This window comes from Pseudopipra pipra, chromosome W, assembly GCF_036250125.1.
Source record: "Pseudopipra pipra isolate bDixPip1 chromosome W, bDixPip1.hap1, whole genome shotgun sequence".
Taxonomy (NCBI): Eukaryota; Metazoa; Chordata; class Aves; order Passeriformes; family Pipridae; genus Pseudopipra; species Pseudopipra pipra.
Genome location: NC_087580.1, coordinates 15728691 through 15748561, shown reverse-complemented (window position 1 = coordinate 15748561; position 19871 = coordinate 15728691). Strand labels below are relative to the sequence as shown.

General features: G+C 43.6%; 1 long non-coding RNA gene across 1 annotated transcript; it reads left to right on the top strand.

Annotated features, from left to right (window-relative positions):
• The first annotated feature begins 14592 nt into the window (after positions 1–14592).
• Positions 14593–16202, top strand: LOC135406200 (uncharacterized). The gene is made up of 2 exons (XR_010426218.1): positions 14593–15070; positions 16064–16202. It is a non-coding gene; the product is annotated as an uncharacterized LOC135406200 (long non-coding RNA).
• The last annotated feature ends 3669 nt before the right edge of the window (positions 16203–19871 follow it).

Here is a 19871-nt window from a genome sequence, read left to right as displayed (position 1 = left end):
AACTATCAGTAGCAGCTTTAGTGCTAGAAGAACTAGACACAGATCAACAGGTAGAATATCAAGAAACAGATTATAAGTGGATACATGAAAATGAAGGTAAGGTGTTAGACAATAGATGAGGTTAACTAAAAACAGGTCAGTTAATACTGTTAGAAAAATTAGTGTGGCAATTTGTAAAAGTAAAACATGATAAAACTATTGGGGCTTAGACTCACTCTATTAGCATTTAAGGACTAGAGTAGCAGGACCAAATTTATTTACCACAATAGAGCAAGTCACAACCCAATGGGAACTTCGTCTGAAATACTGGAACAAAAATACACCAAAGGGCAATAAGTAAAGGGCAATAAGTAAAGGGCATTTCCCAGGTGAAATTTGGCAAATTAATTTCTCTGAGCTCCCAAGAAAAGGGGGGGGTCCTGTTATCTCTTAGTTTTGACTGACATTTTCTGGATGGCCTGAAGCTTTCCCATGTAGAAAAAAAATGAATCAAAAGGAGTGGTTAAAGTCTTGTTGAATGAGATTATACCATGGTTTGGAATGCCTAAGAGCATCTCTTCAGATAGAGGTTCACACTTTTGTGCATGAATTGTACAAGCAATAAGTAAAGCACTAAAAATCAACTGGCAACTGCATATGCCCTACAGACTCCAAGCAAATGGGCAAGTAGAAAAGATGAATCTAAAATATGTCAAGAAACAAATTTTCATTGGTATCAAGCTTTACCTATTGCTTTAATCAAGCTAAGGGTCAAGCCAAGATCCAAAGGGAAACTGAGTCCATTTGAAATTCTCTTGGGCAGACCCTACATGATGCAAACTGTGAATAGTGAAGCTGTAGATCAAACCAGTAATCAATATGTGTACGATCATGTTATGGTTGTAGGAAAACAATTGCAGAAAAATGCTACAGTGGTGTTAGAACACCAACCCAAGCAGCCTGATTGTAAGCTACATCCATCCAACCCTGGTGATCAGGTATATGTTAAGAATCTTTCAGGAGATCCACTACGGGAGAAGTGGGATGGACCCCAGCAGGTGCTGATGACCACCTCCACACGATCCGGGTGAAAGAGAAACCCACGTGGATCCACTACTCTCGAGTCAAGAGAGTTCCAGAGGAAGCATGGACCTCGGGAGAGGAATCATCTACTATCAAGCCTCCTCAATGCTGATCCTTGGACTGATAAGTACATTAGTGTTAAATCAAACTCTTGCCCCAAAATTATTATGGTCTCAGGCCTATAATGGGAATTCTAGTCTATGATTTGCTATAAATACAGATATTCTGAATTCATCTGAACTGAACCAATACAATCCATCTGTTATAGTCCTCCAAGGAACAAGGGTACTGAATAATTGGTAAAATCCTGGTACCCCATACAATGCAAGTGTTTTAATAGGCACGGATTAGATGGTCACCCAGAACTGACGTTACTGTGAAATGTAATTAGTGGCTGATCAATGTTGGCACACCTTCACTCTAGATAAATCAGTTTCTGTGATGTGTCAGTGGACATTCAGGGAAGGAAATATAACAATGAGATTACCAACCAGCAAATCTCCTACCACCCCATTGACTAAGACCACCACCAGTTTTACAACTCCTTCTTTAGCCTGTGAGAGTGTCCACAATTTAACTTATGCTGGACCATATGTAATTAAGCACTCAAATGAGCAGAAGCTGTTGTTAGATCCCATATATTCACTGAAAAGGGTTCCAATACACCTTTAAGTAAACATATCAAACATACAAAAAGATTGTCAGCCCTGTATTCAACAAAGCCTTAAAGACTGGCATGTATAGATGATGGCCAGATCCCCTTGTACCAGAATTCAAAGAGATGTAACGGGATGGTTTGGCACAGGATTAAGTGTATTAAACACCATAGATCAAGAAGTATTAGTGAATAAACTAAGTGCTGTCACATCTGATCTAGGAAAATTCAAAGTCCCTTTAAGATCATCTTTGCTCACTTTGGCAGAAACACAATCATTGGCAGTTAAATTGTTAACATTAGTAGCTAACCACTGCAAAAGATTTCACCAAGATTATTGACTATGCTGGTGTCATCCATAAAAGATTTGCACTTGCAATACAATGTCTCCAAACTCAACAGTGGGTGCAGTCTGTAGCTGCAGGAATATTAAGAGAAGGAACTTCAGGAATATTACCACAGGAAGTAAGAGAAATAATAGCTAGAAACAGTTCTACTACACACTTTGAGAAAAATTACCAAGCGTGGTGGCAGTTAGGAAACTTCACTTACAATCCTCAACATGAACAAATTGAAGCTTATGTGCTCACTATCAGTGCAGCTAAAGAAAAGACCATCTTTCCTAGCCTGACATTAAGAGCCATACACCAAAATGTAATTGTCAGACCCATAGACCATAATGTTTGGGCAAGTTAGGATCACACCAAGAAAAAGTGGCAGCCAGTCAGTACTGAGGCATGTATTCCTAAAGGACAATTAGGATATATCTGTGAAAATGCTGGAGTAGAAAATGAAGATTTATGCTTAGATGCTGACAATAGTGTGTGTACCTTTGAAATGCTTCCCCATACTAAAACCCAATCACAAGTCTATTATGTAGGAAATGCTTGTGCATGTGTTAGAATCTTTTGTGTTAATTTTACCATAGGTATTTGTCATGAAGTAGTGAGTGGTATTAATTTTTTTGTTTTACTAAAATAATAGGCTGTGACTTTGATTATATCATTCTAGTGACTACTAGACAACTGATTGAAGTTGATTATACAATGTATCATGATGTACCGAAATTGCAGAGAGGAATGAACATTAATCTTTTTAAAGCAATGCTTAAACATCCTGATATAGAAAAACTGGTCCAGGAAGTAAACAGAACGACTAGACGAATGCTCTGGCAAGTAGAACAGGACACTGAGAGCATAAAAACTGTTCTAACCAAAGTGGAAAAAGTGGGAGAACATCACCGGTGGGATATCTTTACAGGATACTCCCCTACAGCATCACAAGTGTTTCACTATTTCATACATCCAATATTGGTATTAGGAGCTGGCATTATTCTACTACTGGTCCTAATTGTTTGGCTATGGTGCAAATCAAGCATCATGGTTAGAAGGATGCAGATAATGAGGGCTGTGATGAATACCTATCAAAATCCATTAGAACTTGACGAAGGAATTCGTAAATTCTAAACAAAAAGGGGGGAATGATATAGGAAGCTAGGCCCAAAAGAGTTAACTAAGAGATTTGGGCCTGCTAACAAGCTCCCAACATCCAAGACGATCTGTGCTCGTTCTGTTCTACTTACTGGACCAAAGCTTAAGAGAACAGTACAGGAACAGGTAATAGGCCTAGAGGTGATAAATTAGAAATACAACAGGATCAGGTAGACATTTAAATAGGAGAAATAGGCCTGGAGCCAGGGTTTTTTCCAAGCTTCAGTGAGCGGGTCAAGAACAATGGAAAAGAAGAAGGGTCAAGCTGAGGAAGATGAGTTGAAGCCCCCTGCCCCATGGAGGAAGATGGGAACTACCCTCCGAAATGGGGAGCCAAGAGAAGCACCTCCCCAAGCTCCGCCTATACTCCACCTATTTTTAATATGTATTGATAGATGTTGTAATCACTTGAATATGCATTTAATCACATCTGAAGATTGTATAAAAACGCTGATTTTGTGTGAAGCCTTTGAGCAAGTTTGTCCAGCGCGAGCTGGCTTGCTCCCAACGTTGAATAAACAAAAACCTTGCTGCTTAAAGATAAAAATTCTCTGAGCAGTTTCTTGGACCGATTTTTTGGATTCAGTATGCCTGAGAGCGTTGTCCAAACGCTCCTTGAGCTCTGGCAGCCTTGGGGCCGTGACCACTGCCCTGGGCAGCCCATTCCAGTGCCCGACCACCCTCCGGGGAAAGCACCTTTTCCTAATGTCCAACCTAAGCCTCCGCTGACACAGCTCCGGCCGTTCCCTCGGCTCCTGTCCCTGGTCCCACAGAGCAGAAATGGTCGCTGCCCCTTGGCAGGAAGCTGCAGCCCCCCAGGAGATCTGACCTCAGTCTCCTCTTCTCCAGGCTCAACAGCCCCAGTGACCTCAGACCTCAAGTGCAAGGTCCTGCACCTGGCTCAGGGCTTGGCTGGTGCCACCTGGCACAACATCAGCTTGCAAATTTTGCAACACAACAGGGAGGACCAAGAAGGCTTTGGCTAAGAGAGACTGTTTCCAAGGGACTGGAGCGACAGACCAAGGGGCAATGGCTTGGCGCTGGCAGAGGGCAGGCTTAGATGGCATATGGGAAAGAAAGCCTTCCCGGGGAGAGTGGTGGGGCCCTGGCACAGGTTGTCCAGAGAAACTGTGGCTGCCCCATCCCTGCAAGTGTTCAGGGTCAGGTTGGACGCGGCTTGGAGCAAGCTGGTCTAGCGGAAGGTGTCCCTGCCCGTGGCAGAGGGGTGGTTGGAAGCAGATGAGCTTTCAGGTCCCTTCCTTCCAACACCAACTGCTCTAGGAGTCTAGGAGTCTTGAAAAACAGGAGACTTCTACAGAAGCCAGGAGGTGAATAAAAACATTTGCCACTTAAACACAAAGTCTTGTTACCAAGGGGCATCACCCGATTCTGGGGACTACTCTCATGACTTCTCACCACTGGAAGCTGACATTGCTGAAAGCCATAGAAATTGACCTAAAATTGACCAAACAATCCGACAAAAGCTCCCTGATGGAAGGATCCTGGAGCAAGCATATCATCCTGGAGGCAATGACAGGGCAATTTCTGCCCCTCTGCCGTAAACCTGTCAGTTCTGGCCCTACCCTGGAGAGGTTTTTTTCGGCTCTCCATTCCATGGGAAGACAAGTGCGGACAAGAAGAACGGGGTTCTGTCCGCTCAGGGTCAAAAGTGCTTTAGGTCTGTGCTGTGATCTGTTGGAGTTGAGCTCCTGTCTAGAAAACGAGGGCTTTCGGGACTGCTCAGCATCTGGCTCCTCCCGTGGAATCAGATGTTCCAAGCAGGGAAGGGGATGTCCAAGAGGGGTTCTGCCCACTTGAACTTCTGAACTTGTGGAGCTCTCCTGGCGCTTCTGGGCGTAGTGATTCCGTGGATGTCAATTGGCTGTTCTGGAGAAAAGCTGGGGATTAAAAGAAGTAGTGAGAGAACCAGACTGAAAATGGGTGAAGGTGTTGCAGGAAGTGAGGCTGGGCAGCAAGAGCAGTGAGTGAGGGGAAAAAAGGGATTTCAGGCAAGAAGGAAGAAGATCCCTGAAGAGGCTCAAGGCAGCTCTCCTCAGCTCCACGCTTCTAGTCTTACAGGCTGCCTTGCTTCCTCCTCCCGCCGTCCCGAGCTCCACTCTTAGCACTAGGAAGGTGCTCTTGCAAAGGGTGTAGTAACGGCGGAGGGGTTCAGACAGAAATGCACACAAATCAATATGATTGGCAAAAATGTCCGCTTTATTAGAGGAAAAGCAGCTTATATGCTGCTTGTGATGCAGAGACATGTGATTCTTTTTCAGGTTACATTGGATACATAAGGTAAACACACTGAGCTGTACATTACTAATTGGACCACACCAGGTGTCCATAAAACTTGTTTTCCTGCCAGCATAACTCCTCCTTCACCCTGGCACAGGACCTGCAGTCATATTAGTGGCGCAGTATTTTTTTTACTGTCTGCACCCAGCCATGCCAAGGTGAAGGTCGCAGAAATGCAATGGAAACTGTTCACACAGTTTCTGTCCTCCGACAAATCCCCCGTTGAAGTTTGAACAGTTTAAATTGCATTTCTGTAACATTCCTTATTGTATCCATAACATCTCAATAAGCGCAAACATACAACAACACCACCATCACCAATAAACTCAACAACCTATTGACCCTAAGATGTGTGCTCTCAAAGTGTGCCTAAAAGTACTTCTTTAAATGTAGGGTTTATTCTTAAAACTTCCACTCTGTTCAGAACATCCTTGGAAATGGAACTCCATTAAACTCTGGGCCATATGTCTTCTGTTATTCTTTTTCACACCTTGGCCCTTGAATAACACAATGACATGATCGTATATTAACACTGGATCTTCCGTTTCTATTGCACTCTTTGCATACCATTCTATTGCAGCCCGGAGAGTTTGTTCAGGATTTCTTGCCATTTTATGGGAAGATATCGGTGTATTTGTTTATCCAAAAGTGTTTGTGTAAGTGAATATTCACACATATACATGCATACATTTTCATTCATTCACTTTCCCACGGTGGCCACCATCATTCAAACACACTTCACACACACATACTTTTGAATCTCATTTTACTGTCTCATGAGTTACGAAACCATACTAATTCTCTAGTACCTTATGGTGTTAAAGCTTCTCCACCAAGCAGGTGAACTTTCCTCCACCAATACCCAGTGAATAATCTAAGATCTTAACCTTCTATAATTTTATGCTTAAACATACTAAAAAATTGTGCTCCAACAAAACTAAAAATACTGTGCCTTAACAACACTAAAATGTGCTCATAATGCTGACAAATTGTGCTCCTGTAATACTTACTTTAAAGTTCGTACACTCTCTTAAATCCTTAATTTCATGTGCTTAAAAAAAAATATACAAAAATATACTAAAAAGGTGTATATGACTAAGAAAAACTATGCTTATAATACCAAAAAGAATTGTGCTCCAAAAACTGTGTTCTAACAATATTGAGGAAACTGTTAGCCACAACAGCTCCTGATGTTACCATTGTTACCTGCAGAAAACAGCATCAACCTTGTTCTTTCTTTCCAAGGTTTCATTCATCCTGCAGGCAGCTACCAACACCTGTGTACAAAAAAAAACTTAACATATGAAACAACTTTTGCAAATGAACTGAGGGGGTTGCCACCTGTTCTCTCCCCGTTTCTGTCTTGCAAAAGTGTTTTACAAATTCTTAAATCACTGACCCCTATACCAAATACATAGCATTGTCTGGCAACTTGGTAGTAGTTTTCAAACTGGACAAGCAATTCACCCTTTCAAAGTTTTTCTAGTTTGGATATGATATAGAATTTTACCCCAAAAATTGTTATTGCACAATCACATATAATCTTGGGAAGACTCGTAAGCCAAAAGGTTTCTGTCATATGATGATTCCAAATAAATCTTGCTACCCACTGTAACACTACTGAGATGAAACACAAATACAAGCACTGCAAAATAGTTAATGTCTGATGTAGAGTTCCCAAACCACACCAGTCTGCCTGATCTTCACAAACATCACTGGTGTGACATGAGCAGCACAGAAACAGATCGTTGTATACAGCGACAACCCTTAGGCCTCAGGATGTTAAAAGTTCTATAGTTTTCCATTGTCTTCCTTTCCCCTTAGTGACACGTCTGCCCTATCTCAGTCAAGAAATCATCTTCTAAATCCGCATCTAAACAGACATTCCTCTGCTCCACAGTTTGCACAGGCAACACGGAGACAAAAGGTGTTTTTCGCAGAGTGTGATCTTTTGGCAGCTCTGGATGAGTTGTGGGGAGAGAATCCTCCTCTGTCCTAGATACCAGTGACAAGCGGTCTGCAGTGGAGCTGCTTTCCAAACAGCTGAATGTTTGTGTACATTCAGTGGTAGACCTATTTCTGTTTTCTCACTTTTTTCTCCTTGGCAAAGGCTGTTTGGTTCAAGTTGGCTGCCAGAATGCAGGAGCGCTTTTGATTCCTGAGTATGTTCTACCTCAGTGCTGGCTTCCTGCAGTTCATCTTTGTCCACTTCTTCATGCATCAGGCACAGATTTGTATTAAACTCACATTGAACTTCACAAGCTACAATATTAGTAGGTTTCTTTGGATTCTGAGATACACTAATGTCTTTAAAATCCTTTCCACTGCTGTCTTCAGTTACACTTTGGACTTTGGCTTCTGGATTGTCAGGTAAACTTTCAATCTGTCCGGGTGTAATTTCCAATATATTTTTTTTTTTCTAAGTTGATTGCACTACTGGTTAATTGGTTAATTATTTCTGCATCACTGTATGTTTGAATTCATAATGATTCAGTGAAGACAAGTCTTCATCCTTGGATTCATATTCTTTGTGAGATATGAATGAAAGCACCTCTGGCATAACCTCTGCCAAACTATCTGTGCTTGTTTCCATACAGATTATCTCTTTTTCAGACATCTCTACTGGTGCTGCAGATTGGCTGTAACTTGCACTGGCAGCAACAGCTGAAGGGTGACATCAATATGGTGTCTCCTGTGAGGAAAAAATCTGTCTCTGTTGTTATGTCTTCTGCAGATATTTGTCCATAATCCGTTTCTTGCATTGTTTCCAAATTACTCTCCCCAGACCTGAGGAGACATTCTGTAACAGTTGATTCTGCTCCATGTCCAGCCAGTGTCTGAAACTCATAGCTGCTTACTAGAGAGCAGTTCTTATTTGCTAAGTCACTGAGAAAGAAACCTTCATCACAACATGTTGGTATTTTTTGTATTGGCAAAAGCTGCCCATGGTTTCCAAATTGGATGTGTTTTACTGCAGATATCTGTGTTGAGGTCATATTAAGAGCAAGTCCCATAGAAGATTCAGCAGTAGATGCACTGACAGATGCACTTCCCCTGCCTGAATCTGTCACACTTAATTGTGCCATCAAGTTATTATAGTCATTGTCAAGCTCATCTTTTGAAAAAGTTCGCATTTAAGTCTATGACAGTGAAAAAATACTGTTTGATCATTCTGTTTAATACGCAGTCTTAAGCTACATGTGCAGTTCAGAAGGATATAGAAGGCCAGATTCCAGCTTGCAGCCGGTTCCTTAGATGTGATCTACATCATCTGCTCGTATTTTTAGTTCTTTTATCTATGAAATTTCGGTAAGGGAACAAAATTCACAACATAAGCAGCACAAAGGAAAACAAATAACTAGTTATAAGAACATGTAACTCCATAATCGTGGAACAACAGCACAGAACAGGTAAAAACTACACCTGTTATATTAAAATCCTAAATCACTCACAGGTTTTAATTAATTTCCCGAATGTAAAGCTAACTAAACCTAGCTTTGAGATCGTTATATTGGGAGGCAAACTAGAAAAATTTTACTAAATTCAACCTGACTCTAGTAACTCAGCTTTATTGCAATCTCTACTGATTTCCTGACAGATTATCATGTGGTCTCCAGACATTTCTGCTTTATAAATCAAATGGGCATAAAAAGTTCTAATTCACGCATCAGTAGTTTTGGAAAAGTGTAATTTAGCAATCTGCTCTTTTATCGGTATAAACACACGCATTTTGCATCTTGTTAGGTTATTTTAAAAATAATCTGAAATTCATGTAGTATAACTGTTGACATAACATCAGTGCCAAGAGAGATAAGTCAAACTTCACAGCATAGTGTGTGCCTGAGTAGTGTTTTTAGAAAAGCAATTAGGCTGTATGCTATATCAGCAGTTATAAAACATTTAAAAACATATAATACGTTTCGTTTGACCAAACTGCTCTGTACATACTGTACGAATCCACGACAGAAGATATATATTAAAATCTGAAAAAAAATGTACTTGCTGCTATGTTATAAATAGAATATTAACAATTGCTTAAACAGTACATGAAATGCAACTCAAAGTTGCAACTCTGTCATAAACACAGAAGAAAAAAAGAAAGGAAAAAATAATGAATTCACTAAGCTTGACCAAGGAAAAGAAATAATATCAGACAGGAATGTAAATTAACATCCAAATGTTAAAATCAGCTGAGTAAACCTTTTTAAATACAATTCTAAAGATGTGATTTCCACTGTCACAATAACTTCTCAGTTTATAACAGGAAGATAGAGAGATGTTTTACCTAAGAATTAAGGAAATCCTCAGCCTGCCAGCTTTCCATTTATCTTATTTGCAGATTTGTAGTTTTTGGTGTATAAGTTCTACTCTCTCCCTAGTCCTGAGAAACTGCTGGAGGTGGTTTGAGTCCCACCCAGTTGCTAAGCAACAAATGATCTCTATTGTGTGAACCTTATGTCTCCTGCTAAGACTGAACACGAAATTTGGGCAGAAGGTCTTTACAGGGGTAAAATGTAACTAAAAGCAAGGCAATTCACTAAAGCTTTTATATAAAGATTCATTCTCTGGGAAACTCTTAAAATTTCTTGCATGCTAACTTTTAGTAAAATACAATCTTTTAGTTTTAAGTTATCTACAAGTGAGCAGAAGGACTAAAGAGAGAGAGATTCTGCTTTCTGTTCTCAGTTACCGACATGCCTGGATTCTGCGGGGCAACTCCCCCGCAAGCCAGTCACCGCCGAGCTGCTGTTCCCCGGGCTGCTCCGGGCGCCGTGCAGCTCCCGGGGATGCCCGTAGAAGTCTGGCTGGCTCTGCAGAAGTAGCTGTCGGCGTTGCCTCTGTCGCTGAGGTGCCTCTGCCGCCGAGGTGCCCCTGCCGCCTTTTGCCGTGGCTGCCAGCGCCGCCTCCCCCACGGCCGAGCCGGCGCAGCGGCAGCCCCAGCGCGCAGCCCCCAGCCCTGGAGCGCGGCCTCAGCACCCGCACGCCGGACTCTGGTTTGAGTAATCCTAAAGAGAATTTTTATGCTTTTATGTGTACCCGAGACACTCTAACGGGAGGAAATTCTCCCGGACTCTCACCTCTGGGTTTTAAGTTACTAACAAACGTATGGCCGCTTCTCCACACATGCACTAGTACGGTACCGTTAACAATACAGTGAGCTCACAACAACGTTGGACACACAACACAATTAACACGAGAGTTAACAAAAAATACGGAAAGGCAGTTCTCTAGCCTGCCTCTCCTGTCAACGAGAAGTGGCACTTTTTCGGTGTTGCTCGTTGTGCTAATATAGCATCTTCTAATGCAAGGCCCAATAGCTGCTACTTTCTTTCATATGTACCACACCTGGAAACGGCATGGTTTGTCTTTTTTTGTTTGTTTGTTTGTTTGTTTTTGTTTTGTTTTTTTTGTTGGTTTTTTTTTTTCCCGAAAACAGCGTCTGTTGCCATGGCAGCGATTCAGTGGCTTTCTTCCGGGTTGCATGGTGGCTTCAGGCGCCAGCGATGCAGCGCCATCTAGGGACGCGGAGGCTCCCAGCAGTGTCGGTCCAGTTGACACATGCGCAGTAGCAGGCACAGTGAGGAGCGACACTGCCGACTGCGCAGCCGCAAGAGAGAGCGGTGCCGCGGGCTCGGCTCCAGCTTCATTCTCTGCCGCTAGTGATGTTCCTGCAGCCCCTACACGTCCTGCTGCTACATGCACGGTGCTAAACGGAGGTGATCTCGCTGCTTCTAAGGGTCCTAGCATTCGCAACATCGCAGCCGCAGGCACGGGGATCCCCCCTACAGCAGACCGAACGGGGCGGGGACCCACCGTAGTCCCGCCATCTCCCGACAGAGCTGTTCGAACCTTCATGAGTTCCCGTCGCTCAGAACTTAACTCTCGTAGCGACTGAACTGCCAGACGCCAAAGCAGAGTACACGTTCTAGGGGCTCCTGACCCCGTAGAGATCTCGTCCCAAAAGAATTCCTTTATAGCGTCCCTTGTGCACACCTGAAAGGCGGTTCGAGCAGCGGGAAGTAGAGTCCTCGCTCTCACCCATGCCATCAACCCCTTAGGGGCGGTTCCATCAGAAACAGGCTCTCCTAGAGAGAATATATATCGGAGGAGCGTTTCCGCGGCCTCATCCCCTTCGGATGCCGCGGGCCCCATGCTCTCTCCCTCGGTCGACTCACCGGGCCAGGGTGAGATTCCTCTGTACCATGCGCATGGCTTTGTTCCGTGATGCCGGGGACAGCATCACCTCCCACGACCGCTTCCCTCAGCTCCTTCCGTTCGCCTTGCGTCCCTGCAGAACTCGACGAAGTAGAACTCCCTGCTAAACGGGCGCCAGATAACGGCGGAGGGGTTCAGACAGAAATGCACACAAATCAATATGATTGGCAAAAATGTCCGCTTTATTAGAGGAAAAGCAGCTTATATGCTGCTTGTGATGCAGAGACATGTGATTCTTTTTCAGGTTACATTGGATACATAAGGTAAACACACTGAGCTGTACATTACTAATTGGACCACACCAGGTGTCCATAAAACTTGTTTTCCTGCCAGCATAACTCCTCCTTCACCCTGGCACAGGACCTGCAGTCATATTAGTGGCGCAGTATTTTTTTTACTGTCTGCACCCAGCCATGCCAAGGTGAAGGTCGCAGAAATGCAATGGAAACTGTTCACACAGTTTCTGTCCTCCGACAGTGTAGTGCAGTCACGGTTGGCAGTGAGAAGCAACAAGTCACTGGTTGCTCAGTTGTCAGTTCCCAAGAGGTGCCGTTTGCCCGGAGACAGGGGGCCCAGTCAGCAGCACAGAAGGTCTCAGGTGGCCACGTCCTCCCTTTTGAAGCGGCCTCCACTTTGAAAAATGGCAGTGGCCTTCCGAGCCACCTCATCGGGACGTAGTGGGGGGCACAGAGCAGGCGTGTCGGGAAGCCTGTAAGCCCAGAGTATCTCAGCCAGTGGAGAAACGGGCAGAGAGCAGCGCTGCGGGCAAAGGGGCTAAAAGGGGGCTGCGACCTCCACTGAGCTGAGCCACCTCACTGCGGTTTGTCCAGTGAAGTCTCCCTTTTATTGCAATAAAAGTTTATTTTTTTTCGTCGGCTCCTCGATCTCCTGGCTATTTCTGTGTTTCCCACTGGCTGGAATTTCAGATGACCACAATCCCATGGTCTCTACAGCCCCGGCTGTCCCGGACCTTCCCATCTCCAACAATGTCGGTGGACAGAAATTGTGTGAACAATTTCAGTTGCATTTCTGAGACCTTCACCTTGGCATGGCTGGGTGCAGAGAGTAAAAAAATACTGCGCCACTAATATGGCTGCAGGCCTTGTGCCAAGGTGAAGGAGGAGTTGTTCTGGCAGGAAAACAAGTCTTATGGACACCTGCTGATATCCAATTAGTACTGTACACCACAGTATGTTTGCCTTATGTATCCAATGTAAGCTGGGGAAGAATCACATGTCTGTGTGTCACAGGCAGCATATGAGCTGTCTGTGCTCTAATAAAGCGGACATTTTTGCCAATCCTATTGATTTGAGTGCATTTCTGTCTGACCCCCTCCGTCGTTATCTGGCGCCCATTTAACAGGGAGTCCTACTTCGTCGAGTTCTGCAGGGACGCAAGGCGAACGGAAGGAGCTGAGGGAAGCAGTCGTGGGAGGTGATGCTGTCCCCGGCATCACGGAACAAAACCATGCGCATGGTACAGAGGAATCTCACCCTGACCCGGTGAGTCGACCGAGGGAGAGAGCATGGGGCCCGCGGCATCCAAAGAGGATGAGGCCGCGGAAACGCTCCCCCGATATATATTCTCTCTAGGAGAGCCTGTTTCTGATGGAACCGCCCCTAAGGGGTTGATGGCATGGGTGAGAGCGAGGACTCTACTTCCCGCTGCTCGAACCGCCTTTCAGGTGTCCACAAGGGACGCTATAAAGGAATTGTTTTGGGACGAGATCTCTACGGGGTCAGGAGCCCCTAGAACGTGTACTCTGCTTTGGCGTCTGGCAGTTCAGTCGCTACGAGAGTTAAGTTCTGAGCGACGGGAACTCATAAAGGTTCGAACAGCTTTGTCGGGAGATGGCGGGACTACGGCCGGTCCCCGCCCCGTTCGGTCTGCTGTAGGGGGGATCCCCGTGCCTGCGGCTGCGAAGTTGCGAATGCTAGGACCCTTAGGAGCAGCGGGATCACCTCCGTTTAGCGCCGTGCATGCAGCAGCAGGATGTGTAGGGGCTGCAGGAACATCACTAGCGGCAGAGAATGAAGCTGGAGCCGAGCCCGCGGCACCGCTCTCTCTTGCGGCTGCGCAGTCGGCAGTGTCGCTCCTCACTGTGCCTGCTACTGCGCATGTGTCAACTGGACCGACACTGCTGGGAGCCTCCGCGTCCCTAGATGGCGCTGCACCGCTGGCGCCTGAAGCCACCATGCAACCCGGAAGAAAGCCACTGTGGATCGCTGCCATGGCAACAGACGCTGTTTTCGGAAAAAAAAAAAAAAATAAAAAGCAGAACCAGGTACGGTACATATGAAAGAAAGTAGCAGCTATTGTGCCTTGCATTAGAAGATGCTATATTAGCACAACGAGCAACACCGAAAAAGTGCCACTTCTCGTTGACAGGAGAGGCAGGCTAGAGAACTGCCTTTCCGTATTTTTGTTAACTCTCGTGTTAATTGTGTTGTGTGTCCAACGTTGTTGTGAGCTCACTGTATTGTTAACGGTACCGTGCTTGTGTGTGTGTGGAGAAGCGGCCATACGTTTGTTAGTAACTGTTAAAAGCCAGAGGTGAGAGTCCGGGAGAATTTCCTCCCGTTAGAGTGTCTCGGGTACACATAAAAGCATAAAAATTCTCTTTAGGATTACTCAAACCAGAGTCCGGCGTGCGGGTGCTGAGGCCGCGCTCCAGGGCTGGGGGCTGCGCGCTGGGGCTGCCGCTGCGCCGGCTCGGCCGTGGGGGAGGCGGCGCTGGCAGCCACGGCAAAAGGCGGCAGGGGCACCTCGGCGGCAGAGGCACCTCAGCGACAGAGGCAACGCCGACAGCTACTTCTGCAGAGCCAGCCAGACTTCTACGGGCATCCCCGGGAGCTGCACGGCGCCCGGAGCAGCCCGGGGAACAGCAGCTCGGCGGTGACTGGCTTGCGGGGGAGTTGCCCCGCAGAATCCAGGCATGTCGGTAACTGAGAACAGAAAGCAGAATCTCTCTCTCTTTAGTCCTTCTGCTCACTTGTGGATAACTTAAAACTAAAAGATTGTGTTTTACTAAAAGTTAGCATGCAAGAAATTTTAAGAGTTTCCCAGAGAATGAATCTTTATATAAAAGCTTTAGTGAGTTGCCTTGGTTTTAGTCACATTTTACCCCTGTAAAGAACTTCTGCCCAAATTTCGTGTTCAGTCTTAGCAGGAGGAGACATAAGGTTCACACAATAGAGATCATTTGTTGCTTAGCAACTGGGTGGGACTCAAACCACCTCCAGCAGTTTCTCAGAACTAGGGAGAGAGTAGAACTTATACACCAAAAACTACAAATCTGCAAATAAGATAAATGGAAAGCTGGCAGGCTGAGGATTTCCTTGATTCTTAGGTAAAACATCTCTCTATCTTCCTGTTATAAACTGAGAAGTTATTGTGACAGTGGAAATCACATCTTTAGAATTGTATTTAAAAAGGTTTACTCAGCTGATTTTAACATTTGGATGTTAATTTACATTCCTGTCTGATATTATTTCTTTTCCTTGGTCAAGTTTAGTGAATTCATTATTTTTTCCTTTTTTTTTTCTTCTGTGTTTATGACAGAGTTGCAACTTTGAGTTGCATTTCATGTACTGTTTAAGCAATTGTTAATATTCTATTTATAACATAGCAGCAAGTACATTTTTTTTCAGATTTTAATATATATCTTCTGTCGTGGATTCGTACAGTATGTACAGAGCAGTTTGGTCAAACAAAACGTATTATATGTTTTTAAATGTTTTATAACTGCTGATATAGCATACAGCCTCATTGCTTTTCTAAAAACACTACTCAGGCACACACTATGCTGTGAAGTTTGACTTATCTCTCTTGGCACTGATGTTATGTCAACAGTTATACTACATGAATTTCAGATTATTTTTAAAATAACCTAACAAGATGCAAAATGTGTGTGTTTACTTTATACCAATAAAAAAGCAGATTGCTAAATTACACTTTTCCAAAACTATTGATGCGTGAATTAGAACTTTTTATGCCCATTTGATTTATAAAGCAGAAATGTCTGGAGACCACATGATAATCTGTCAGGAAATCAGTAGAGATTGCAATAAAGCTGAGTTACTAGAGTCAGGTTGAATTTAGTAAAATTTTTCTAGTTTGCCTCCCAATATAACGATCTCAAAGCTAGATTTAGTTAGCTTTACATTCGGGAAATTAATTAAAACCTGTGAGTGATTTAGGATTTTAATATAACGGGTGTGGGTTTTACCTGTTCTGTGCTGTTGTTCCACAATTATGGAGTTACATGTTCTTACAACTAGTTATTTGTTTTCCTTTGTGCTGCTTATGTTGTGAATTTTGTTCTCTTACCGAAATTTCATAGATAAAAGAACTAAAAACACGAGGAGATGATGTAGATCACATCTAAGGAACTGGCTGCAAGCTGGAATCTGGCCTTCTATATCCTTCTGAACTGCACATGTAGCTTAAGGCTGAGTATTAAACAGAATGATCAAACAGTATTTTTTCACTGTCATAGACTTAAATGCGAACTTTTTCAAAAGATGAGCTTGACAATGACTATAATAACTTGATGGCACAATCAAGTGTGACAGATTCAGGCAGGGGAAGTGCATCTGTCAGTGCATCTACTGCTGAATCTTCTATGGGACTTGCTCATAATATGACCTCAACACAGACATCTGCAGTAAAACACATCCAATTTGGAAACCATGGGCAGCTTTTGCCAATACAAAAAAATACCAACACCTGATGAGGGTTTCTTTCTCAGTGACTTAGCAAATAAGAACTGCTCTCTAGTAAGCAGCTATGAGTTTCAGACACTGGCTGGACATGGAGCAGAATCAACTGTTACAGAATGTCTCCTCAGGTCTGGGGAGAGTAATTTGGAAACAATGCAAGAAACGGATTATGACCAAATATCTGCAGAAGGCATAACAACAGAGACAGATTTTTCCTCACAGGAGACAACATATCGATGTCACCCTTTAGCTGTTGCTGCCAGTGCAAGTTACAGCCAATCTGCAACACCAGTAGAGATGTCTGAAAAAGAGATAATCTGTATGGAAACAAGCACAGATAGTTTGGCAGAGGTTATGCCAGAGGTGCTTTCATTCATATCTCACAAAGAATATGAATCCAAGGATGAAGACTTGTCTTCACTGAAGCATTATGAATTCAAACATACAGTGATGCAGAAATAATTAACCAATTAACCAGTAGTGCAATCAACTTAGAAAAAAAAAATATATTGGAAATTAAACATGGACAGATTGAAAGTTTACCTGACAATCCAGAAGCCAAAGTCCAAAGTGTAACTGAAGACAGCAGTGGAAAGGATTTTAAAGACATTAGTGTATCTCAGAATCCAAAGAAACCTACTAATATTGTAGCTTGTGAAGTTCAATGTGAGTTTAATACAAATCTGTGCCTGATGCATGAAGAAGTGGACAAAGATGAACTGCAGGAAGCCAGCACTGAGGTAGAACATACTCAGGAATCAAAAGCGCTCCTGCATTCTGGCAGCCAACTTGAACCAAACAGCCTTTGCCAAGGAGAAAAAAGTGAGAAAACAGAAATAGGTCTACCACTGAATGTACACAAACATTCAGCTGTTTGGAAAGCAGCTCCACTGCAGACTGCTTGTCACTGGTATCTAGGAAAGAGGAGGATTCTCTCCCCACAACTCATCCAGAGCTGCCAAAAGATCACACTCTGCGAAAAACACCTTTTGTCTCCGTGTTGCCTGTGCAAATTGTGGAGCAGAGGAATGTCTGTTTAGATGCGGATTTAGAAGATGATTTCTTGACTGAGATAGGGCAGACGTGTCACTAAGGGGAAAGGAAGACAATGGAAAACTATAGAACTTTTAACATCCTGAGGCCTAAGGGTTGTCACTGTATACAACGATCTGTTTCTGTGCTGCTCATGTCACATCAGTGATGTTTGTGAAGATCAGGCAGACTGGTGTGGTTTGGGAACTCTACATCAGACATTAACTATTTTGTAGTGCTTGTATTTTTCTGTGTTTCATCTCAGTAGTGTTACAGTGGGTAGCAAGATTTATTTGGAATCATCATATGACAGAAACCTTTTGGCTTACGAGTCTTCCCAAAATTATATGTGGCTGTGCAATAACAATTTTTGAGGTAAAATTCTATATCATATCCAAACTAGAAAAACTTTGAAAGGGTGAATTGCTTGTCCACTTTGAAAACTACTACCAAGTTGCCAGACAATGCTATGTATTTGGTATAGGGGTCAGTGATTTAAGAATTTGTAAAACACTTTTGCAAGACAGAAACGGGGAGAGAACAGGTGACAACCCCCTCAGTTCATTTGCAAAAGTTGTTTCATGTGTTAAGGTCTTTTTTGTACACAGGTGTTTGTAGCTGCCTGCATGATGAATGAAACCTTGGAAAGAAAGAACAAGGTTGATGCTGTTTTCTGCAGGTAACAATGGTAACATCAGGAGCTGTTGTGGCTAACAGTTTCCTCAATATTGTTAGAACACAGTTTTTGGAGCACAATTCTTTTTGGTATTATAAGCATAGTTTTTCTTAGTCATATACACCTTTTTAGTGTTTTTTTAAGCACATGAAATTAAGGATTTAAGAGAGTGTACGAACTTTAAAGTAAGTATTACAGGAGCACAATTTGTCAGCATTATGAGCACATTTTAGTGTTGTTAAGGCACAATATTTTTAGTTTTGTTGGAGCACAATTTTTTAGTATCTTTAAGCATATGATTATAGAAGGTTAAGATCTTAGATTATTCACTGGGTACTGGTGGAGGAAAGTTTACCTGTTTGGTGGAGAAGCTTTAACACCATAAGGTACTAGAGAATTAGTATGGTTTCATTACTCATGAGACACAGTGAAATGAGATTCAAAAATATGTTTGTGTGATGTGTGTTTGAATGATGGTGGCCACCGTGTGAAAGAGAATGAATGAAAATGTATGCATGTATATGTGTGAATATTCACTTACACAAACACTTTTGGATAAACAAATACACCGATACCTTTCCATAAAATGGCAAGAAATCCTGAACAAACTCTCCGGGCTGCAATAGAATGGTATGCAAAGAGTGCAATAGAAACGGAAGATCCAGTGTTAATATACGATCATGTCATTGTGTTATTCAAGGGCCAAGGTGTGAAAAAGAATAACAGAAGACATATGGCCCAGAGTTTAATGGAGTTCCATTTCCAAGGATGTTCTGGACAGAGTGGAAGTTTTAAGAATAAACCCTATATTTAAAGAAGCACTTTTAGGCACACTTTGAGAGCACACATCTTAGGGTCAATAGGTTGCTGAGTTTATTGGTGATGGTGGTGTTGTTGTATGTTTGCGCTTATTGAGATGTTATGGATACAATAAGGAATGTTACAGAAATGCAATTTAAATTGTTCAAACATCAACGGGGGATTTGTCGGTGGACAGAAATTGTGTGAACAATTTCAGTTGCATTTCTGAGACCTTCCCCTTGGCATGGCTGGGTGCAGAGAGTAAAAAATACTGCGTCACTAATATGGCTACAGGCCTTGTGCCAAGGTGAAGGAGGAGTTGTTCTGGCAGGAAAACAAGGCTTATGGACACCTGCTGATATCCAACTAGTACTGTACACCACAGTATGTTTGCCTTATGTATCCAATGTAACCTGGGGAAGAATCACATGTCTGTGTGTCACAGGCAGCATATAAGCTGTCTGTCCTCTAATAAAGCGGACATTTTTGCCAATCCTGTTGATTTGTGTGCATTTCTGTCTGACCCCCTCCGCCGTTCCGTAGATATAGTTAACAGTTTTCTTCTGGTTACGGAAGAAAAGATTTTATTCCAACACCTGCCTGTGTCTGCCTGGAATGGGGAGGGAGTGCAGGGTGGCCCCAGCAAATGGCAGCAAGCAGATCCAGCAAGGCCCAAAGGGCACCAAGGGCACCCAAAGGGCACCCCGGGCCTGAGTCACTGCCAGAGGTGCAGGCTCTCACGCAGGGTCACTCCCCTGTCCCCTTCGCCTGGGGAAGCAGCCCTTTGGCGTGGCAGCCAGGACACATGGGTCCCGTGCAGGACTCGCGCAGACGGCCCCACGCCCAAAGCAGCCCTGAGCAGAGCCTGGGCACCATCCTGCCGCTCTGGGGCTTTGGAAGGCTGCTCCCAGTGAGCCCAC